This window comes from Protopterus annectens, chromosome 16.part0, assembly GCF_019279795.1.
Source record: "Protopterus annectens isolate FY-2018-M chromosome 16.part0, PAN1.0, whole genome shotgun sequence".
Taxonomy (NCBI): Eukaryota; Metazoa; Chordata; order Ceratodontiformes; family Protopteridae; genus Protopterus; species Protopterus annectens.
Window position 1 is genome coordinate 496,941,335 of NC_056750.1, and position 26,042 is coordinate 496,967,376.

At 39.3% G+C, this 26,042-nt stretch overlaps 1 protein-coding gene across 6 annotated transcripts in view; it reads left to right on the plus strand.

Moving 5' to 3' along the window:
• Positions 1–26,042, plus strand: part of FAM163B (family with sequence similarity 163 member B) — a 1,080,770-nt gene that overhangs the window by 894,353 nt on the left and 160,375 nt on the right. For all 6 annotated transcript variants that reach the window (XM_044058444.1, XM_044058443.1, XM_044058441.1 and 3 more), the window contains one exon: positions 14,175–14,247. The gene's annotated coding sequence lies outside the window, so the exon portion shown is untranslated. The remainder of the gene's footprint in view (positions 1–14,174; positions 14,248–26,042) is intronic.

The window sequence follows — 26,042 nt, forward strand, 5'->3', positions numbered from 1 at the left end:
TGTTAAGCACCCCTTGCATAAGTTGCTAAGGTTGGTGCTGGTGCTCAGAAGTATAATCTGCCTGTACTGAGCAGCAAGTGACAGCAGAACAAAACATTTTGTTTCTGCCTGCTGTCCATACCAATAATGTACCCCTAACGTCCTGTAATAAACTTAAGTGGCTAGAATCACATGATGTGATAGCAAGCATTTTCTGAAGTACACAAATCCTGAAACTCAAATGTATGTCATTATTTAATGACTTCAGTCCTTGGTGGCTTGTCTGAAAACCACAGAAGTTGAGGAGCAAGCCAAGAATATGAAACAATAATCTGAATGTTCTATGAAAATCTGGACTGTTGAGAGGCATGGAGGTGAGTGTAAATGTAATGTAATGGAATGCACTGCACTGTCTTTCTGACAGCTTTGAAAGCCATCACAATGATCAGCGATTTCTCCCCCTGTAACTAGTAGTATATGGAGCAGACAAATCTCCATGTACTGCAAAGAATTATGATTGAGACGTTGGTCATAACCCTAAATTATGCATCCTTGACATGGATGCCAAGATTACCCTCTCAAGCTTCACTGTCAAGGTGAATTTCTTAGCATCCATGAATCGAACACATAATAAACAAGTTGTGATCAGCAACCCAGTCATAATCCTCAATATCTACAGTGCTGGATATCCACCAAAGTTCTTAGATTTAGCAAACAAAATCTCCCTGGACTAGAGAGTTAACAAAACTACTAGAGGATATAATATTCTAGAACTTGTTCTGAATATAACTTCTTTATGTACTATCCCGTTATTACAGTCACCTCTTATGTCAGATCGTAAACAAATGACCTTCACAGTTAAGATCTCCTGGTCCGGCTGAAAACAATGTCTCAGAATTCAAGGATTTCAAACCTGCTAGTCTCGTTGAAGTGCGTAACAAAATTTCAAAATTCAGTTTAGCAGCATCAACCCCAACATTGGCATAGCAGGTAGCTGTGCAAAATAGTTCTATGCCCACCTAAGTAAATATTTAGAACTGGCATTCCCTACCAGATTTAAATATAACCAGAAGTTCAAAAACACACCACCATAGAGGTCTAACAACACAAGTGAACTGTCTAATAAAAACAAATTCAGTGCAAATTTCATTGCTAAGATGCCCGTCCCAGGTCCACATATCTCTGGATGTCTCACCCCCTCATCATCATCATCACTAAGCAACATGTATTAACAGTGCTCTCAAAGGCCAAAAATACTTCCTCCATGGGACCTGATAATATACCTGATGGTTTTATAAACAGTATTAAACAAGGCCTAGCAGAGCAACTCCTTAAACTACTTAATCTGAGTTTTGCCATAGGCTTTGTCCCTGAGGTCTATCGCACAACACCAGTGATGTCATGTCAAAAGGGTCAACCTACCACTGATGCCTATGATTATACAGCCATCAGCTTTGTCAGTTTTATTGGTAAAGCCAGAGACAATTTTATAACTGACCTGATAACTATGATATAAAAGCAAGTATATGACACTTAGTTGTATACTAATATAAGAAGACTGCATCATATTGACTAAAAGTGGTTGACCCTCCCCCCCAAAAAAAACATTGAAAATTATTGTTCTCAAAATGTTTTTTTTATAATAATTTAGAGTTTTTCACCTCAGGCTTCTGCTGAAAATAGACATCTGCCCAGTAGGTCTTTTCCAAGTAATCAAATGTCAATAAATAAATAAGTAAAATAAATAAATAACTGGTGTACTAAAAACAGACTCAAATTCAATACACTGACAACCCTGTCCTCCTACCACCCAACACTACAACCTGTGAGAGATGCACTTATACAGCCAAGCTGGAAGCCAAGCTCTCTCCAGCTAAGACTCTACTAGACAATCAAGAGGAGAAGGTAAACACCTGCACCACACCACACTCAACACACAGTCCATCAAAATCTACAACAACTAAACCCACACAGTAACACAAAACACACGCCTACATTTGCGGAGGCTCCCAATAAAAATCTGCCCAAACAGAGACCTCCAAAGCTGAAATGCAAGGAACCACCCCCTCCATCACTACCCAAATGACACATTGTCCACAAAATCAGCCCAAAAAATCAGTGTGCAACTCAACCTCAGCCCATAAGGCAAAACAACATACCCAACACACTAGTCATAGGTGACTCTGTATTCAGGCACACTGCTGTCCTACTCACTAGACTAAACAAGGAGAAAGTTACTGTCAGCTGCCTGTCCAGATGCCAGGATCCACCACATAATGTAAGCATTCAGTTCACTCCACAAGTACAAATATGACTCTGTCATTGTCCATGTTGGTGTGAATGACCTGAGATGTACCTCCCTGGACTACATGAAAAGAGACACGGAGGAGCTCTCGGATCATGTAGCCCAGGCAGGTATGACCCTAGCCCTGAGTAGCATCCTGCCATCGCCCAGAATTATACCACAATACAAGGACAAAATGATTGACTTCAACAATTGGCTAAGCTTCTTGTGTCATTCTAAGGGGATCCAGTGTCTGTCTGCCTGAGACAACATGATTGTCAGAACACGATGCTTTGCCAGAGATTCTGTCACCTCCGGGATTCCAGATACTGGCTAAGGCTCTCGCCACCCCTATAGTGCCTTTTTTAGGCAAGGTTCAAACGACAAACTCACCACCATAGCAGGTATAAGTAAGCAAAACCTAAGGGTAAATGCTACTCAATGCTAGAAGTCTAAACCTCAAAATGCACTCACTCGAGGCACTCCTTAAAATGGAGAATATCGATATCTGTGCAGTGACGGAGACCTTGTTCATTGCTGCAGAGAGCACCCCTGCATTACCAGGCTATAACTCATACCACACCTTTTGGCCACCTAACCTGTACCAAAACACTAAAGGAGGAGGCGTGTCAATATTCATTAAGGATATCCACACCTCCAGGCTAGTTGCTCAACATAATAGTTGCAACTAACACTGGGCAAGACTGCAATCCAAGTTGTAGCTTGTTACAGATCCCTCACCATGCCCCAGGATGCCCACTCCACATTTCTTGATATACCGGTTATATTAAACTACAGCCCAATACCCTAATAATGGGCGATTTCAACTACCCCACCATCAACTGGAAAAACTACTCATGTACTAACTCATTTGCTCAGCGCTTTCTGGAATTCATAAATTCCAATGCCCTGGATCAGCTTTTCCATACCACCACCAGGGGCAGTATTCTGGACCTGGTAATTACCAATAAGGGCAACTGATGTTCCACTCCAGAAGTCAACTCCTCGCTGGTCAGATCCAACCACAAGCTAAGCACCTTAGATATCAATATCCCACGCCCACCCCCCATTAAAGAAACCACTGTGAAAAACTACTCCAAAGCCAACTTCATGCTTCTTAAGACAGAAATGACAAGCTTCACATCACCCATACAGACAAAAATAGAAGTACGACTGCTGAATCCTATACAAATGCACTGTATAAGCACATACACAAGTGCATGGATCGTGCCATCCCCAACAGAACCAAGACACTATCCTGCAAAAAAGGAAGCCAATCTGGTGGTCCCCTGCCATAAACAAACTGAACAAGAGAAGAAAGAAACTATTGCAGAAAACAGTAAAATCCCCTGATTGCAGGAACTCTGGTCAGCCTCAGTAAGAAGCTGAGATCCCTCATAAAATCCTCCAAAGCTAGTTATGAAAATAAAATCATCACTGATTCTAAAGGCAACCACAAAGCATCCTACAGCTATGCCAATAATCTCAATGGTGACACTCAGATCTGCTCTGAGCTACGCACAATGGCACTAGATATACAGAACCAACTGATATTGCCAACATCCTGGCAGATAGGTTCAATGCAAACTTCAGCCCCCTCACCCCCCAAAGGGCCCATCACTATACCTGAAGAATGCAAACCCCGTGTAATCACGGCTGAACAAGTAAAGATCGCTCTCTCCAAAGCCAAGAACACAGCATCCATGGGACCTGACAATGTCCCAGGCTGCGTTCTGCACAAACTACAGAATGAACTGACACCCCACCTAAGTACCATGTTCAATCATAGCCCTCACTTCAGGCTTTGTGCCTACTGAATGGCGCACGGTGACGCTTATCCCATTCCACAAAGGGGGCACCACCATGGACCCTAGGAACTACTGCCCCATTAGCCTGATGAGCCTGGCCTGCAAGGCCGTGGAGTGTATCATCTTGGAGCTTATGAACAAGGACATAGGTAACCTCCAAACTCTGGACCCCACTCAGTTTAGGTTTGTAAAAGGTAGGTCATGTCTCCTAAACCTGATTGACTTCTTTGAAGCAGTCACCAGAGCTGTGGACGAGGGTACATTGGTGCACACAGCCTATCTTGACCTCGCCAAGGCTTTCAACACCATCCCCCACTCTGGAATTATAGATAAACTCACTAGACTGGGCATAAATCCCTGTGTCACAAGATGGGTGGCCAACTGGCTTACTGACAGAACCCACACAGTGAAAGTAGCTCACTCCAAATCCAACTTCAGACCAGTGACAAGTGGGGTACCATAGGGATCAGTCCTGGGTCCTCTCCTGTTTGGCATCTACTTCTCAGAACTCCAGGCTAATACAGCAGGTCTTTGGCTAATGAAATTTGCAGATGACTGCAAATTAGGTACCATAATAGAATCGCCTAATGATGTGGACATTCTACAAAGGGGCTTCACAGAGACTGATGCTTGGTGTTAAAGTCATGGCCTCAAGCTCAGTGTCAAGAAGTGCATTGTCATCCCCTTTGGGAAAAACACTGTACCCATGAACTACCACATAGACAGTAGCCTACTAAACACCAAAAGTGTGATAAGAGACCTTGGAACACAGGTGGACAGTAGTCTTTGCTTTGATGATCACATTGCCACAGTAGTCAGGAAAATCTTCTACATGGCACACCTTATCACAAAGGGGTTCACCTCCAGAAAAAAAGAGATCATTTGTTGCTCTCTACTCATCCCTCATCAGACCCATTATAGAGTACAACACCCCATTTGGCATGCACCTTGCAAGACATCTACAACAGCTAGAAAGGCCACAGAAATACCTCACTAAGAGGATTACTGGCCTCAAACAGATGCCATACGCAGACCGTCTCAAAAAAACTCCAGCTCTACTCTGTCGCTTATCACCTATTCAGAGGCGACCTCTGCTGAACATACAAAGCCATGTCAAACCCAGATCTGTTGGACATGCTACACTCAAAGAAACCCCAATCCCTCCGAGCCACATGCTCCAGGGATCTAAACCTTGCTACCACAATAAACAGAACATGTTGGAGCAATAGATTCCTGTCCCAGAGACTTCCCATGCTCTGGAACAGACTACCCATTCATGTCAAGCAAAGCTCCTCATTAGCCCTCTTTAAGAAAAATCTCTATAATTGGATGGGAAATAGCAAATTCACTCTGGGGATCACTAATTTTCTTCGGTGGCGAAAGCCAGGGAAATTTTTTGGCTAGGCTTATATTGGTCCCAGGGCCGATAGCCTAATACCTACCCATGAACCTATAAAAAAATGCAGCATTGCTGCATTTGGTAAATACTTCCTCCCCTCAGCATACAGCATAGATATTACCCAGTTTAAAAATGAGATTGTTGTTATGGACCTTGGAATTTGGGTTGATATTTCCCTCTGATTTGATCAACATGTTATGACAGTAGTCCGGAAGTCCTTCTACTTGGCACAACTAACTGCAAAGAGTATCTCAAAGATTTTAAAAAAGTCGTTGTTTCCCTATACTCATCACTGATTACGACAGTTATTACAATGTTGCCTTTGAGATGTATATCACTAGATATAACAAGAAGACTAGAAAACCACAAAAGGCTCTTAACTATAGTGAGTATACAGCTCAGCAAGCTCCTGCCTGGTGCCCTGCAGAGTTCTGCAGCAGCAGAGAGACAAAAGGGAGACTTTGGAGTGATTAAGTATCATTTTTCTGCATTTTCTTGCTACCTTTAGCTAATTCCACCTAAAATGCCAATTTTCTAGAGTTTCTGTGATTTAAAAAGCTTGTTTCGGCTACATATTGTACTTATTTTACTGCCTGCACTTTAACAAAGTTGTTTTTGTGTTTAAATTACCTGTTTAACTGTAGTAGGCTACACACTCAAGTGTGATAGCCATTTCTGTGCATTTAATGTGTTTTTTTGATTGTATCTGCTTTATTTTCTGAAAAAAAAGAAAAAAAATACTTGTTTTCCTGCCTTTCTAAGCTAGTATAGTCCAGTTTTCAGGTTAGTGCTGAATTCAGGGCTGTGTTACAAGTTTCTGTGTTTGCCCATACCTTACTTGGATAGAAGGAAGTTTCACTGTTCAATGTGAAAGAGGGAGCGTTGAGCAGTCTATCTGTCCCTGGAGGAGTGGTTTCAGTCCAAAAATTGGTAGTTTATTGGCCATTTTGGGCTAATTTCTATCTCTTTCATTTCCCTGCTATAAAACCCACATTTGTAAAAACCTGGAAAAGGTGGGGAGTATCCATATTCATCAAGGATACCCACACCTCTCACAATGCTTCAGAGATCATCCATGTGCAACTAACAATGGGCAAAACTGCTATTCAAATTATAGCTTGCTACAGATCACCCACCATGTCCCAGGACCCCCACTCCACATTCTTGGAAACACTGGAAAACATAAAGTTCCTACCAAACACCCTGATATTGGGTGATTTCAGTTACCCAAACATTAACTGGGAGAAGTACTCAAGTACAAACTCCCTTGCCCAACATTTTCTAGAATTTATAAACTCAAATGCCCTGGATCAACTGGTCAATACCCCCACCAGAGGTGACAACATACTGAACCTGGTCATCACCAACATAGTCAACCCCTCACTGGTTAGATCTGACCATAAACTAATCACTCTGGATATCCACATTCCACCACCACCCCCAGTCAAAGAAACCACCGTGAGAAACTTAAGACCCTGTCCAAGCTGCAAAATCCTTTACTAATTCACTCTGGCACCTACAAGAATGCATGGATCGTGCTATCCCAAACAAAACCAAGACTCACTCCTCCAAGAAAAGGAAACCAGTCTGGTGAACTCCTGCCATAAACAAGCTATACAATAGAAGGAGGAAACTAGTACAGAAAAGAGTAAAATCCCAAGAAGGGAAGACATCCCTGATCAGTATCCGCAAGAAACTACGTTCCCTCATAAAATCATCCAAGGCTAGCTTCGAAAGAAAAATTGCCATGGACTCCAAATATAACCCCAAGGCATACTTTAGCTATGTCAAGAATCTAAGTGGCAATTCTCAGATCTGCTCGGAGTTAGTGCAGAATGACACAAAATACACTGAACTGACTGATATAGCCAACATCCTGGCAGACAGGTTCAGTGCAAACTTCACCCCCTCTCACCACCAAAAGGGTCCATAACCATACCAGAAGAATGTAGTGCCCCTGAAATCACAGAAACTCAGGTTAACACAGCCCTCTCCAAAGCCAAAAACACAGCATCAATGGGACCGGACTACACAAGCTCAAAGATGAACTAACCCCTCACTTAAATACACTGTTCAAACTCAGCCTCTCCACAAGCTACGTGCCCACAGAGGGGCACACAGCAACAGTTATTCCACTCCAGAAAGGTGGATCCACAACGGACCCTGGGAACTATCACCCTATAAGCCTGACTAGCTTGGTCTGCAAAGCTATGGAGCACATCATCATGGACCTCATTAACAGAGACATTGGACCCTACCCAGTTCAGCTTTGTTAAAGGCAGATCATGCCTCCTAAACCTGGTGGACTTCTTTGAGACAGTTACCAAGGCTATAGACGAGGGAAAGGTGGTCCACACAGCTTACCTAGACCTAGCAAAGGCCTTCGACACCATTCCCCACTCAGGTATTATAGACAAGCTCACTAGCCGGAACATAAATCCCTACATCACAAGATGGGTTGCCAGCTGGCTCATGGAAAAAACCCACATGGTAAGAGTTGCGGGAGCTAGGTCTGACTCTAAACCGGTTACAAGTAGCATTCCCCAGGGTTCAGTCCTAGGACCCCTCCTGTTCGGCATATACTTCTCAGAGGTACAGGCAAGCACAGGAGGACTATGGCTGACCAAGTTTGCAGACGACTGCAAACGGGGCTATAACTGACTCTCCAGCTGACACAGACATCCTCCAAAAGGGTCTCACTGAGACAGATACCTGGTGTCAAAACCATGGCCTCAAGCTAAATACCAAAAAGTGCATAGTCATCCCCTTTGGAAAAACAAAGTACCCACAAACTACCACATAGGTGGTAGCCCCCTAAATACAGAAGACATAATAAGGGGTCTGGGGACCCAGATAGATAGTAACCTCTCCTTTGATAGTCAAATTGCCATAGTGGTTAGAAAATCCTTCTATGTGGCCCAGCTAATCACAAAAGGGCTTGCATCCAGATGGAAAGAGGTAATTGGGCCCCTCTATGCATCACTCATCAGACCCATCATAGAGTACAATGCCCCATTTGGGATGTACCTTACAAGACACCTGCAAAAACTGGAAAGACCACAGAAGTACTTCACCAATAGGATCACTGGCCTTGCACAGATGCCCTTTGTAGCTCGACTGAAGAAATTCCAGCTGTACTCGATTGCATACCACCTACTCAGAGGTTATCTCTGCTTGACATACAAGGCCATGTCCAACCCTGAATTGATGGGCATGTTCCACCTAAAGAAAACCATATCCCCTCCAGCCACACACTCCAGGGATCTAAACCTCACCACAACAATAAATAGGATAGATTACTGTCCCAGAGACTTCCCATGCTCTGAAACAAGATTGCAATCTTCATTAGGCAGAGCTCCTTGCTTACCCTCTTCAAGAGAAACCTTGACGAGTGGATGGGAAACAGAAAGTTTACCCCAGGGATCACTTCTATGGCTCTGCTGGACAGAGGCACAGGGAAATAATCTAAGGGGGTGACAAAAGCCAACACTTTCTGGCTAGGCTTGTAAATGCCTTCAAGCAGATAGCCCTGTTACCTACTTATGAACCTATGAAGTTCTCTGGCCTAAAAACCTAAACTTCCAGAAAAAACTGAATGCATTTCCCTTTAGTTAGTATTTTATAGACTGCTGGGGCAATTATGGATCTAGTGGTCCAAAATTTATCATAGCTCCACAAGTCATTTGGCCTTGCTAACACCAGAACCAGGTATTTAAATATTCCCCAGCAGATAAATAAAACATGATGGGGAGAGGTTCATCACACACTGCACCTTCCGCACCTCTGAATAGACTTCCCTCTGCAAATTAAGAGCACTACACTATCCTCCTTCAAAGGGGATGTTTGGATGGGACATTTACAAGTTAACCCCAGGCTTTACTGACCTAGCCCTCCTTGACAGATGGGTTATAATCTGAATGTGGATACTGGTACAGAATAAATCATCAGAAGACTCAGTTGCTTTGTATTTGTTAAGATCCTATAATTCTAGAATATACATACAGACAATTATTAATAACTCAGTGGTATAAAATTGAGTTAACTTTCCTTTATGCATTGTAAGAAGTAAATAAGTGTGCAATAACCATGATATTTCATTGTGTTTGATGGGTGACCACAGGGGAGGAGGATTATAAGAAATATGGATGGCAGGTCTGAAACTGGAGTAGAAATCTAGAGAGAGACTGTTATGACCATATTATCTTCTGAAGATTTTAATTGACTGGCCGTTTGCTTGCCTGATGATAAAGGTAGTTTAAATTTGATAAATGTATGATGTTTCTTAAGCAAGATTATAAAGATGTTTGTGCATTAGAATTTTTGATAGTATTTTATGAATTGTATCAGTTTATTTAATTAACGTTTCTTATCTGTTTTTCTTAGAATGCTTTTTATTGAAATTGGCTTTGTGGCTCTGTTCCTCTGTGGTTCTGTCTCTCTAAGCCAGTTTCAATAAAGAATATTCCAATAATGACAGAGGGACAATATTTTAGTCCCTCTGTCATTAGTGAGACAATACACACACACACACACACACACACACACACACACACACACACACACACACACACACACACACACACACACACACACACACACACACCAGATACACTCAGAATAACGTAGACGTTTCTTATCATTTTTTCACTTACCTGGTGAGGTGGGGGGATGCAACCCACTCTTGGGGCAGTGTCTGTTGGGGGGTTTGACTAGGGCGGTTCACCTTTCAAAGCATAAGCAGGTGTCCTAAGGTGAGCTCAGGGAGGACAGAAACCTCCCGTGGAGCAGATGGGCAAAAGCTCGCTTGATCTTGATTTTCAGTATGAATACAAACCGGGAAAGCGGGGCCTCACGATCCTTCTGGCTTTTTGGGTTTTAAGCAGGAGGTGCCAGAAAAGTTACCACAGGGATAACTGGCTTGTGGCAGCCAAGCATTCATAGTGATGTCGCTTTTTGATCCTTCGATGTCGGCTCTTCCTATCATTGTGACGCAGTATTCACCAAACGTATACAGACATACACACACACACACACACACACACACACACACACACACACACACACACACACACACACACACACACACACACACACACACACACACACACAACTCCCTACATCATTTCCTACACACACACAAAATCTGATATTACTTTTGTTCCTAGCAATGCTGATTTCACTGCAAAGCATTCTGTAGAACAACACTCTTGTGCCAAATTAACGAATGTATTGTAATTAAAATTATATAAGCCGCGGTGTTACAGCGGTAGCGTTGTTGCCTCACAGCAAAAAGTTCTCCTGTTCGATTCTCGGCTGGAGTGTCTTCTGTGTGGAGTCTGCATGTCCTCCCCACAGTCGAGTGGCCTCCGAAAGACATGCGTGAATGGGTGTGCCTTCGCTGAAGGTTGGGCATCGGGCTGGCAACTCGGCAACATAAAAATCGACTGCCAATCATTAGCGGACCGGAGTTCCGCTGTGGTGACCCCTAACCGGGAAAAGCTGAAAAGACAAACATTGCAATTAAAATGCTGCAACTTGGTAATTTTTCAAGTTATAAAAAATTCAGGGAGAATGGGATGACTGCACCAAGTGCAAACCGACACAACACAATCCAAAGGTAATTGTTGCTATTTAAATGCCATTTACTCAGTAATATTAGGAGCTCCATGCTAGAGTTTACCAAAGGTTGCTGACCCACTTTAGATAAGAGCTATTATGGGGATACATAATAGCTCTTTCCTTTTAAGCTAGTGAAATACTGAATAGGCAACGCTATTTTAAAAGGATTTTATCTTACTGATGGCTGTTACATGAGCAGATACGAAAGGCAGCAGTGGTAAAATAAGGCACTTCTGGAAAATTCAAGGTATGTGTGCATGCGAGTGTCTGAGGGTGCATATGTGCATGTGAGTGCCTGATTATTGTGTGCAAGCATGCGTGTACATGCTGACACGTTTTGGGAGTGAGTGGTTAAAATGCATATGGACAGAAAACAATGGGGGTCACTGCTTAGCATATTTTTTACCCGAGGAAAAGGTATACTCATTCATGAGTCTAACTTTTAGGGCTGCTGAAGTGTTCTGTACAGAACAGTATTAGTTGGTAGACTTGAATGATTTTGCAGGTTTAGGGTAGAATACATGGTATGATGGAACTCATTTTGCTAGTGCAATACCTTTATGCATGTTTTTAGAATACTTTTTATTGAAATTGGATTTGTGGCTATGTCCCTCTGTGGTTCTGTCTTTCTAAGCCAATTTCAATATAAAGTATTCCGATAATGACAGAGGGACAATATTTTATTTAAAGAATAAAAGGTAAAAAATAAAAATATAAAAAATTTTTTTTGTAAGGAATGTTTTTTATTCAGGCGTTCTAAAAAGTAAAAAAAAAAACTAAAAAGGAAGAAGAGTGAAAGCTTTGCAAATGAAACACAGACAAACTGATTTCAGAAAAGCATTCAAGGTTGGTTTTGCTGTTTCTGGGAATGAGGTATCAGAAAAAGGAGCAGAAAATCAACAAAACCAACATAGAATGCTTTTCTGAAATCAGCTTGTCTGTGTTTCTTAGGAAAAGTTGTCACTCTTTTCCTTAGTTTTTACTGTTTAGAGTACCTGGATAAAAGGCATTCTTTATTAAAAAAATCTTTTTTTATATTTTTATTTGAATGATAAAATCTTTCATATATTTTTCATGAGGTTTATTCAATGTTATGTTTTCAAGTATTTTATGGAATGTAATTTTAAAGGTGAATTTGCATCTGAATTATGGAAAGTGCTAGTTTTTGATATTTTCTGCATTTGTAAAAAATCATGATGCGCACTAGTCAATATTTTGTTGTACATTAAGGTATAGAATTATTTTAAGATGGGAATGCTGATATATATGTTTATCTATAACCAATGACAAGATGCAAATAAACAGCTTACATAAAGCTTTAGCTGAAATCTACCAAATAATGTAAACTTATTGGCAGTATTAAGTATTAAAAGGTTTTTAGTATTCTAAAAGGAGTTTATCATATTTGAAAAAAAAAGTATATATATATATATATATATATATATATATATATATATATATATGTTCTGAATGTAAAAATGAGGGAGGCCCATGTTCTCCCAGCTGTTGCAGGCTTGAGCCTTGTAGCATGAAGTTTACTCATATTTGTATTAAAGTATCACTTAAAGATTATTTATTTAGGCTTACTTTATGTTTGTAAGTTCTTGTTTTGAAGGATGCGAAACTATCAGTTGAGTCGTAAATGATGAGCAAAATGCATTATCCAATGTATTATCCCAAATCATGCTTTACCTGATCCTTGGATCAGACGATCTGTTTAGGCTGTTTTCTGATGCCAGTCAAGATGTAATACAACTCAATATAATCTGCAGAGGAGTGGTGTACTTATGATAAATACTTGGATGTATCTTGCATCTCTCTGGTCTTATGAACATAAAAAAGTGATTCAATGTGTATTTTTATTTTTCCATAACAGTTTTTTTCAATACAAATAGCATAATAAGTTTTAGAAACTCACCTATTAGCATACTAACAAAATACAGTATAAGAAGCAAGAAACTGCTATTTAAGCAGAAAGGGATTATTGTAATTGAGAAAAAGTCTGGCTACATGTTCCATATCCTAAACTGCATGTAGTGATAAAAATGTCTTTATTTATAATTAAGTTCTTAATTATTATATTTGTATGGGATATTGTGTCACAGACTGTCTTAGTAACTGTAAACACAAAATCATCAATTTTTTATTAATTAAGTTAGTGATTGGTAGCATTATTCAAGCTAAAATAGGAGATGTCAAAAATGAATGCTGAGTGTGAGGGGACAGAGATATTAGGGTGATGCTCTGTAACCTGAGCTATGATATCCTATTATCTACTGACTACAGCACTCTGTTAAATTTATCTGCTAACTTTGTTATATATCCCTGTGTTTCAGCTGGAAGGATAACTTCAAAAAGAGCGATTCATGGGGAGCTATGCAACTAAGTAAATTGTTGAGAAACATGAGTTATCCATTGTAAACTCTCATCCAGTAATTATAAAAATAGTGAGGTGTAGTAAATGGAATTCCACCCCCTTCCTTTAATTGTGTGACCTGGAGTTATTTAAGTTAACATCTTATATCCAAAAATAAAAATTTGCCATTCAATATCTTGGATGCAATAAGTCTTCACTCAATTAAAACCTTAAAATTAAATATTACACAAAACTTTATAATTAGGACTTTCTTTGTGGCATGAAGTATAACTGTAGTGAGCGTTAAAAAAAGACAGCTGGTGCAGGGTTTGAATTCAGTTAAGAGAGACTTTGGTGTTGAGGACTGGCGTAATGGTTAAGGTGTTTACCTCACCGTCACAGGTGAGAAGTATGGGGCTTGATTCGCACTAAGAAAACTGACTAGGGTTAAAGTGGTCCACAAGAGCAACTAGCTTAGTGATTAGCTATGCACCCAAGTTAAAAAATAATGTATGCAGGAATGTATCACTTGCTTACCACATATGTTACTGCAGTCAGAAAATTTGGCAAAAAGTTATAGAATATTACTCAACACCATACTCAAGTAGAGATATTGCACTATCCCTCTTTTGAATCCTGACTGTTAATGCAAGTTTGTAATTCATTAATTGTGCATTTTGTTTTACATTAACCTTAAATAACTACTGATGAATTATTTTGTAATCCTAGGGCTGTACAGAACTTCTGTAGCCTGATGATATACTGAATGAAAAACCTATGAAGGGGAATTTCCTACATGAGAGTAAGTCATTAAAACAAAATATTCTATTAAGATAATTCTTTGTCCCGGTTTCATGTTATATTGAAAACTTTGAATGTCAAAATATGTTATCTATACCGTGCAGCTATTGATGGTTACCCCTTTTAGCATCATGTATTGTCAAATAATACCACACATTTAAAGCATATGGTGCTAAAACCACACTGATTCTTTAGATACATGCAAAGAGAGGTTGACTTGAAGCTGGAAAATCACAAAGATTTTGTCGTATAATATTTACAGCAGGAAGTTAAATTAAATGACTGTTAATTCTGTATATAAATAATGGAGGTTTCTTGTAAATAGTACATCATTCTGTTCCTATGAGAAGCATTTGAATTAGTGCTCTAGCTGCTGTCTTGGTTTATTCTTGAAAAGGGACTGTTGCTGGTCCATTTTTTAGTTTACTGGTAGCTCTAATATTTCTTCTTGCACAGTTATAGTCCAGTGGGCTTAGATTTGTGGCACTGCTGAATAATTTTGATTGAGCTAAAACTGCAGCACAGTTGCTGGTGGAATCACCCTGGGGAGGATAGGATGGAGTAGCTACCACCAATGCACCTATCTTGGCTGAGGCAAAGGTGGTTTCTGATCTGCTAATTACTGCCATACAAGTAGAGGGGTGGTCAGGATTGAAATAGCCAGGACCAGGGACCTGGACTTGCAGATCCCAAGCCAGAGACTGTAGCCTTCAAAAGTGTATGGATGGAAGACATGCATGCACAAGGAAGTTATAGGACAACCTGCTGCGGTGTAGATGCTCATGTTAGCTATCAGGGTATGGTTGGTGGCCTCCAATAGAAACACTGTCATTGCATTGATGCCAGTAAGGGGACAAAAGACTTCCATGGCTGCCTGGATGATGGCCCCTTTGGTCAGATCACACATTCACACTTCTCAAATTGAATCAAGACAGATATGGGGGGAGTCTTGTTGAGATTTAAAAAAGCTTAGGAAAAATGCCGTCCAGTGAGGAAACTACTAAGACATTTTTGGTATACACAAGTACAGGAAATGATGGATTATTTCTTTATATCTTAGGAATGTTTGTTCCATTGTTATTTATTCCACCTAGGCATCATTTAACATCATTGTACTCAATAATGGACTGACGAGTCAGACATACTGCAAAAACTTTAAGAGAAATTACATTCATTGACGTTTTATATTCCATAAAATAAATGTGTTTGCAGTTCCAGGAAACTTTACTCTTGTAACACCACACTTGAAGAACAGCAAGCTTGCAAGATGAGAATTATTTAAATATATTCATCAATGATGAGTTTTCCATGGTTGTACGAGTCAAAACCACTTGAAAAAATAATAATAGATGCAATTAAAGATAGCCGTGTATAATTGTTTACTTAAAAATCACTGCCTAGATGGCTGATGTAGTTCATGGAGTGGAAACCCGAGATGGTTTTAGCAATATCAGAGGCAGGGAAAGCATGTAGTTAGGCTTCTCAGTGGCTATGGAATCCTAACTTCATTAAGACGGTAATTGCTCACACCAGTCCAAAGTAGTAGGAATTAAAGCTGTACTTGTCTGATGAACTTTGGCATGCTGCAAGAGATTTATTTAACAAGATTTAGCTTTCATAATATTGTGATATAAAAACTGTCTTTCTGAGATTCATGAAATTGCAAATCTATTTGTGGATATTTTGATGTGCATTCTTCCATGATGTATGAGACTGGGCAAATCAAGATGAAACTGTTTAGAAATATCATTAAACGTGGGACACACTAGTAGATGAAGATGGTCTGATGTTTTGGGGTATGCAAGCTGGAGAAGTAGCTCAGACTGTGGTAACTGGGACTTTTTGTGGAGAAAAGCAACCTGATGAATTTCAAGAGGAAAAACATTTTGGCAAGAAAGAAAGATTCTAGAGTGGGGTTGATGGTAAGGCAGAGGTATAAAAACATTTAGGATGTAAATAGAATACTGAGATATACTGTGCTATGGTATATATACTGTGCTATGGTATATATACTGTGCTATGGTATATATACTGTGCTATGGTATATCTTTTAGGGAAACATCTTCTGCTAGAATGCAGGTACTGTTGACGTTCTAAAAGTTGTGTGTCCATGTAGGGATATTTATCTGTACTGACAACATTATGCTGATGAGACTGGCAGAATGCAAAAGACAAGGAGCACATCAAGACAGCATAGGTACTGTGTTACAGTGCCAGGTCTGGAATGTGTAGACTGAATAGGAGGAAAACCAGTGTGGCTTACAACGGAGTTAGAACATTTTGAAAGAGAGAGAGGAGGAACATTGATGTTCTGAGATGAAGAGCAAGAAAGGAAAGGGCATGACTGGATGATATAAGGATGACTGTGACGTGATAAACAGAGACTGCTCAACCAAGAGGCTAGTAAATGTCAAAACTCTGCCACAATAAAGTGTGTTGCACTGTAGTAAAACTGTTTCCGGGCATCAGGGCTGGGGTTAGTGTTTTGTGGGCTGCCAGCAGATGTCAAGTTGGGGACCCCACTGAGAAATTCCATTCATATCTCTCAGCCTTTTAGCTCAAGAAATGTGAACATAGTCTAAAATAACACATACAAAGTACAGGGTTTGATTCTGATCTCTGGTTATTGGCTAGGCTTGTAATAGTCTAGAGACTGATAGCCTAGTATTTATCTATGAACCTACTAAGAGTAAAGCATGTCTTGGCATTGTGTGTTTGCACAATAAAAATCAGTGATATTTTACACATGCACTGCACATTCACCTTCAAGGAAAAGGGAAGAGATCCATTTCAGCTGCTGCATGTCTTTGAGGTGCTAGGTTTAACCAGGACACATGGATAGGCACTCACTCAGGCAAGGGAAGGGTTGCAGATTCTACGCAACCAAGAACTCAATCAGGGCAAAGAACTGTGACGTGGCAGGGCTACTCACTGTGCCATAATGTTAATGAGCAGTTGCTTTCACACATCCTCTTCCTGCCAAACCATCAAACATAGCCACCTATCATGTTTAAGGTCTAGGTTTGTGATGGTAAGTGCAGGAAAATATAACAGTCTTATTACTTTTAAATACACTGCAACCACCCCCCCAACACACATAATAGCAGTGCTGATAAATGTGTAAGTTAGAAAGTGAAATATATTATAGCCAGCATGCTACTCTTGCACTTTACACACACACACGCACACACACACACACACACACACACACACACACACACACACACACACACACACACACACACACACACACAGGCCATATTAATACTAGTTTTGCACTCATTTCATCAAATAGCAGCACAGTGTGTAAAACTCATACTGCCACACCAGATCAGTGACTGTTGGTTAGCAGTTGTGAAATGGGTATGCCACTTTTATTTACATCATTGAGGAGTAATGCATATACTGTTCCTGATTTTACAGACTGTCCATGAGTTTACCTCATAATTTTGCACTCTATCTCTGCCTCTTGTAAAAAGCTGGATTTGCTGGTAAATCCTTCAGGATTACAGACAGGATAACCATATGAAATGCTGATACCCTTTAGAGTGATTCCTGAAATATGGAGACCGAATGACCAAGAAAGAAGACTCACACATACTAAGTCTAAGATGGCCATTTCCAGGAATATATCCTTTCTCCGGGCACCTTACAGTCAATAAACAGACATCAAAGTTTCCTACTTCTTATTGCCCAAAAATGCATGTTGATGCAATATGTGTTATTCTATTAACTTTTAAAGTCAATTAGTGTAATATTTTAAATGTCTTCCTGAGTTTTTAAACCTTTATTCAGCTATTGTTTTTGGCTTTGTCCAGAATTCTTGAGATAGTCAATCTGGGCTATCTCTAGCACTTAACTTGCTTGTGTTCATTCACTGATTATCAGCTTTAGCCTAACAGAATCATGTCACAACCCTGTTTTGGTTAGAGTATAATCAGAAAATGAATAATTATTTTTCACCCAATTTTTCCCCAACCAGCAGAAGCTTTTGAGGGGCCCACACACAGTCAAAGATGATAAAAGGGTCGTCTCTGCATCCACAGGTATTGCAGGTGCCTAAATCTGTCTGTGTTGGTTTTAGTGGAGAGAATGTCCACCGGCAGGATTTATAATGGGTCTATGTCAATGGTAAAATATTTATTGAACTAGTGAAGCCTATTTGACAAATCTTTGAATTTTAAAGGCAGTATGCGTAAGAGTTATTATTCACCTGGTTTATCTTAGCAGGTTAGTAAATGATCAAGATCTTTATTTCTTCCCATGTTTTTTTTGCTTTGATCTGGTTCATCACTTCTTACATTGTCGCCTGTTGTTTGCATCATGCTTCATGTGGTTTCTTTTTATCCCATTGTTTCATTAAATCTGTATATTTTTTATATCAGAAATGATATAGTTGTCTTTCTTTAGTCCCATAACTTAGATAATTTACAATGCGATCCTTTTTCCACTAACTAAATGGATTGTTAAGGCAACTACCTGTTATGCACTTAAACATTCTGATGAGAACCACAACCAGAGCGTTTCTTCTTCTAGTTTGGACCTTTTAGCATTTATTTTATTCCTTCTTCAGCAGATAAATATACTACGAGCATTTATTTCACAGCACAAGGTGTAAAGAAGTCTCCAACTACTAGGTCCAAATGTAATTCAATTGGAAGTAAATGGCTCTCCGATACAAACCTTGTTTAACTGTTGGAACATACCAGTACAGAAAAAAATAATTGATTTCCTTGTAACATAATACCATAGCAACATCCCAAATCATGTTTTTTGTGTGTGTTTAATAATGCTTAATTCTGGACATGCCACCAGCAGGGTGGTAGGCTTGGAAGTGGAGGGCTAGTGCCTGAACTCACACTTTATAAGAGGCATACTGCACCCCCCAGCACACACACACACACACACACACACACACACACACACACACACACACACACACACACACACACACACACACACACACACACACACACACACAAACATGCACCTAAACATAAGTACCCTCAGGAACATTTCTCCCCTAATGCACATAACATCTTAATCAATTATGCCGTGATTTCATCTGAACCTGTCAATTTCCCTGACTTTGTTTTCCTTAAAACATACATACATACAAATATTTCAAGAACAGGCATTAATGCCCTTCTAGCTTGCCAGTATATGAAAACACTTATACATATAAAAAGTGTCCAGGCTGTTCTTAAAAATATCTAAACTAGTATTTGCTTTAATGTAATTTGTTAGTTTGTTCCATACATCACCTGCTGTCTTAGAACCAATTAGTACACTTCTCATGCCTATAGAATCTTCTAGATAGGTTGTCTGATGATTCTCTTCTACGTTTTGATAACTCCAAACATTCCCAGAGGGAGTTGTCTCTAAATGCCCTATATACCTGAATTAGATCTCCACTTAGTCATCTATAAGAGATAGTGTACAATTTCAGATATTTTAGTATTTCATAATAACTTAAATTTTCACATCCATGGATGCCCTTGGTATATTTCTACTGTACTCTTTCCAGATTACTCATGCTTGTTTTCTTATAACGTTTCAGTTTTGTTATTCCATACTCAAGTTCGAGTCTAATGTAACCAACAAACAATGACTTTATCATTTCTGATTTCCTAGACTTTATAAATATTTTTAAACAACATATAGTTCTATAACTACTGTTAACCATTTGGTTGATATGATTAGAAAAACTCAGAGCTGGATCTACCCATGTACCCAGGTCCTTAAATGAAACTACAGTTTCAATCACTGTGTGCTGTATTAAATATTCACCTTTCAATTTATGGCTTCCAAATCTCATATGCATAGTTTTTGATGCATTTCTCAGCATATTATTCTCCTGTGCTCAAATGGTCAATTTAATCAAGTTCTTTTGCAGACATGCCTTATCTGTAACGCATGTAATCAGTTTACCCAATTTCAGGTCATCTGCATGTAGACTGTAGAACACCTCAGATGAGAAATTTAGGTCTAAAAGATACAATCTAAACAAGATCCTAAGACAGAGCCCTGTGGGACACCCTGACTGTAACCAAGAATTTCACCTGTTCAGTTGCTGTATGACACTTGCTATGTCTTATTTGTAAGCCATGCAGCTATCCAGAGTACATCAATACCTACTTGTTCTAATTTATTGATCAGGGCTTTGTGTATGACCCTGTCAAATGCTTAAGCTAAATCTATATAGATTATATTACAGCACACTTTTTCATTCATAGCTGTTATTACATTGTTATAGAACACCATGTTACTGGTGGTAATAGGTCTGTTTTCAACATAAGAATGCAGATATATGGAGTCAAGTCCCAACCTATCCAGCTCTGACAATAACTTATCCAATATTACCTTCTACATTATTGTTCCACAACATGAAAGTAAACTTAAGGGTCTGTATGATTCTGGGTTTGTACTACTCCCCTTTCCTTTAAAGACTGGTTTATTAAATGCCTGTCTCCAGTCTTGAGGAATCTCCCCATATTTATATCACCTAGTGAATAATAGATATAATGGTACTGTAAGTTCTTGCTGAAGTGTTCTCAGGTCATTATTGCTGATTTTGTCTCCTCCCTGTGCTTTGTTTGGATCCAGTTTGTGCAGTTCTTGTTCAATAAAATCTAATTTGATTCCAGTATCTAAGGTTACCTGGATGTCACTAGGAAAACTTATCACCACTGTTATGGAGCCCATTTGTTTTGTATAAGATTTTGTAAATATGTCTATAATCTTTTGTGTCTGAGAATAAATTTTAGAATCTACATACAGCTTATCAATATGTGTCTTTACTCCATCCACATCTTATGCATCTATAAAAAGGCATCCTATTATGATCATTATCTTTGTATAAATTTTCTTCTAATTTTTCTTGATCTTGTCTCACACTATGGATAATTTGTTTGCCCATCTTGTTTATTTCAGTTTTCAAAGTTGTAGTTCAATCTCAGTTCCATTTCTTATATTTTTTTGTTTCTTGCCTTAATCAGGTACCTTGTTCTTATGGAAATATATCCCCCTTAAGTTGTATGCCTAGTAGGATGACCTACCACTGCCAACCAGTAATCAAGGAGCCTCAATCCATACCACTGGCAAAAGTGGGGGATGTTCACTGAGAGAATACCAGGTGCACATGCAGTATTTCCAGATGTACCTCTCTGCATCAAGTGCATTTTCCCTTAAAAGCACACAGAGGCCACAGTCAGTCTGGGGCAAATTTCTCACTCTTTCTCCGGATCCCCAATAAGACGTCCCACCGGCACAGCTATAGAGTTGATATCTCAGCTGAATGACCAAGCCAAGACCTCCTCCAGCACACACTCTGTCCAACCAGTGCTTCGTGTCCCTGCCCAAGTAGCTGCCACACACATACTCTAGAGGTCTGATTTACACACACACATGCACACACACCTGGAAAGGGCTGGCATAAGTTTACTTTTTATGCCCCCATTTTGCCGAGACTATACGATAGTTACTACTGCCACCAGTCACTCCTTGACAGCTACTTTAAGGCCCTTAACAAACGGTGTCCAATCTTGCTGTGTAATATTAATGCTAATACAAATGGTAGTTTAACCTGTAGCAAGGGTGTTAGGAGTGACCCACACAGTGTCACCAAATAAATATGCAAGTACTCTCAACACTTAAGTATCTCTACAGAGATCAGCCAAAATGAAAGGTTTAAATATGTTTAATAGTAAATAATAAAAGAACAAGACCATGCTAAATATAGATATTTACAATGACATCAAAGTTCAAAAAGTTTGAAATGAGTTCAAAACCACAGGAAATATTTAAAATAACATTGCAGTACAAGCTCACACAAATAAAGAAAAACAAAATCTAAGCACAGCTTCACTATATTCCTGACTCTATCTAAGAGAGTTACTATACTCTAGTAATTTACTTAATTAGAGCAAGGCAGATGTGATAACTGGTTCTTCTTGCTGTTGTCAGGTTCAAGACAGAATTCAGAATGCTCTATCTCGCCAAGAGACTTCTCAAAATAATATCTAATATTATTGCTGCTTGGATAGCTTGCAGAATGACATAATTTCTGGTCATCTGACTTCTAGTTCCCAAGTTAAACCCCCATTGCTGAAGCTGGCACTGTTTAGCATCTACCTGTAAAAATAGTCATACAAGGGTTTTTGCTCAGATCTTTGGCAGATGCTGGAAGTCGTAAAACAATTGCATTCTTTCGTGCTTCCAAAGTAGCAATTAGTTCACCCCGAAGACAATACAGAAAGCTTCCTAGTACAGACTTTGTGTCTCTAGCTGCATTAAAATATCTTTGTGGCCTAGCCAATAAAATAATATAATTTCAGATATTTTTCTAAAGTTTGCTGGACTGAGGTTAACCCTCCAGTTTCCACTGTTAAAACAGATGCATTTAAACAGTCACAGTAATGCATCTACATTTCTGTTCTCTTCCAGTAGGGCACATTAGGGATACATTTTGAGCATAAGCACTTTGCAAATACCTTTTCATTGTGCAAACATCTGTAAAAAAGCATAGCAATACCACACACAAATGAGAAGGCCAGTTATCCAAAAGACTAAAACACTTTATTAAAAAAATGAGAAATCTGTAGTGCCTCGGCTGACAAGCCTTTACAAAGTATAACCTTTGCTATCCCAGGCATCCCTTAAAATATCCCCACCAATGTTTCAACTATGTAATGAAGCAATTATATAATTAAACAGATAGAAGATTTAAAAAACCCTCACAAAAACATTTCCAGTTATGTTCCATGTTAAGACCATTGGGGGAAAGAGTATTAAATTTCAAAATAAAAACTGACTCTCTTTTTCGCAACCTATTCTTTATATCACACACATTTGTATACTCATTTTTTACTTGTTCCAAAACAGTTGCTTGTAATACAGATGGATCCCCATTGTGAAATTTTTAAAAATGTATGGCTATAAGACTAACTTCTCTACTCTTTTTGATGTCCCCTTAACCTTGTGGAAACACTCCTTTTACTTTTCCTTATATAAAATGTACTACATGGACATCCAAGTCCATATATCACCTCTTTGCTTTCACAAGTAAAAACACCTTTCACCTGAAATTTCTTTCCATTAATTTCAGGGAAGCTGTTAACTATAAATTCACAACCCAAACATTTTCCACATGGGAAAGTACCTTTCAACCTCAGTGTATTATTTCTTCTCACTGTAGGCATACTAAATCTCCCATGTACCAAAAAATCATTTATACATCTCCCTCTCATGTATGAAAACCTCAATTGACTATAACTAAAACTGTACAAAGCAGTTTGATGTACAGATGACATACAGTTCTAATACATTTGTAACACCAGCATCTTGTATAAATTAGTTTGATATTCACAAATAATATATAATTATTTACAAAATTCCAGCTAGCTGTGCTGGCAGTACCTACTCTTGTCATATCTAGATCCTGATGTTAAACATCTTTTTTTTATGTTTTGCACTCAATTTCTCTTTAAAAACTTTTCACATTCCATTTGCAGTTTTTCCACTGAAAAATCATTCCAGTTAGTTGTACATAGTGACTGTTTTGCTTCCATATAATCTGTAATTAATCTTCAGTGCATTGGTTTAGATTTCTTTTTAGAATAATTATCTAGCAACAAATTAACCTTTATAACCCCATGATCATTGCACATCAATGGTGGTAATTTCTTTAGGAACACAAACAATATCTAGTATGATCCATTCCCTGGTATTTTTTTTTTTTTTTTTTTTTTTTTTACAATCTGAATCACTTGTTGCTCCTGGACATACATTGTAAATAATTTCCTTACTAATGTTTTTTAAAACAATATTATTCCAGTCTGTTTCTGGTAAATTTAAGTCCCCAGCTAATATTATTCTTCCATACTGCATTTCATGCAAGAAATGTATGAATTCCTCTGGGTTATCAGCACTTGACTTAGGTGGTCTGTGCACTTCAACAATTGTTATACATTCCAGAGTTGCCTTTATTGTTAGAGTTATACAGTATATATTGTTGGTGTTATCACTGAACATGTAAAAATCACAATGCTCATAAATTCTTTAATCCCTATTATAACACCTCCACCTGTTTTTTTTTGTTACTGTCTGTTACAGTAAAACATTTATACTCTGACAGAACTGGTTTCCAGTCATTGTTATTCAACCATGTTTCACAAACAATAACCACATCAGTCTTGTAGAAACATAACACATTTTCCCATACAAAAAAAAAACTTTATTTCTAATGCTGCTAGCATTAACAACCATCAGAGATGCATCAAATGCCACTGTCTGTGGACTGTTAAATTTCCGACTTGGCAAAAATCTTGCCTAGTGTTTGTCAAATATTGCTAAATATCTCCTGCAAAAATTCTCTTCCTTGATCTTGACAAATACACGCCTTCCTGTCTGGACACATGCCCAAAACTAGGATTTGATGCTCAACACTCATGTACAAATTCACTTGCCCAACGTTTCCTGGAATTCATTAATTCCAGTGCCCTGGACAGCCTCATTCTTACCCCCACTAGTGGTAGTAACATCCTTAACCTGGTCATTACTAACATGGGCGACCGTTGCTCTATACGGAATAGTCAACTCCTCCCTGGTTAGATCCAACCACAAACTAATCACTTTGGAAATCCACATCCCTCCCACCCACCCCCCACAAAGGCAACCACGAAGAAAAACTTCTCCAAAGCTAACTTTGGCCTCCTAAAAACAGAGGTGGTTAACATCATGGCATCCATGCAGTTGAAGAACAGCTATATGACTGCCGAATCATAGACTAATGCCCTGTACGAATACCTAGACAAATGCATAGATCTCGCCATACCCAGTACAGCCAAGACACTCTCCTCCAAAAAAGGAAGCCAATCTGGTGGTCCCCTGCCATAAACAAACTCTACAACAGAAGGAGAAAACTGATGCGAAATAAGGTGACGTCTCAAGACTGAAAAAGCTCCCTTATCAGCTTCAACAAAAGGTTGAGATATATCATCAAATCCTCTAAAGCTAGCTATGAAAACAGAATTGCAGCAGATAGTAAAGACAATCACAAGGTCTTCTATAGTTATGGAAAGAATCTCCACAGCAATACCCAGATTCACTCGGAGCTGTTGCACAATTGCACCTCCCATGCCAAGCCAGCCGATATTGCCAATATACTGGCCAACAGATTCAGTGCCAGCTTTACCTCTCTCTCCCCCCAAAGGACCAATCACAATACCAGTAGATTGCCAGGCACCTAGTATTACTGCTGCACAGGTTAAAATAGCACTGTCCAAGGCCAAGAATACAGCTTCTATGGGACGTGACAATATCCCTGGCTGTATTCTACATGAACTACAGAGTGAACTGGCACCTCACCTGTGTGCTCTGTTCAATCACAGCCTTAGGCTTTGTCCCTAATGAATGGCGCACTGTTACAGTCATCCTTCTCCACAAAGGAAGAGCAACTACAGACCCTGGGAATTATCACCCCATTAGCCTGACAAGTCTAATATGCAAAGCTATGGAATGCATCGTCATGGACCTAATATACAAGTATATAGGGAATCTCCAAACTCTGGGTCCCGCACAGTTTGGTTTTGTGAAGGGTAGATCATGCCTGCTTAACCTGGTTGACTTCTTTGAGTAAGTCACCAGAGCTATGGATGAAGGCAAGGTGGTTCATACAGCCTACCTTAATCTGGCCAAGGTCTTTGATACCATTCCCCACTCAGGAATCATAGAAAAACTCAGTAAGCTAGGCATCAACCTCTATATCACTAGGTGGGTTGCAAACTGGCTCACAGA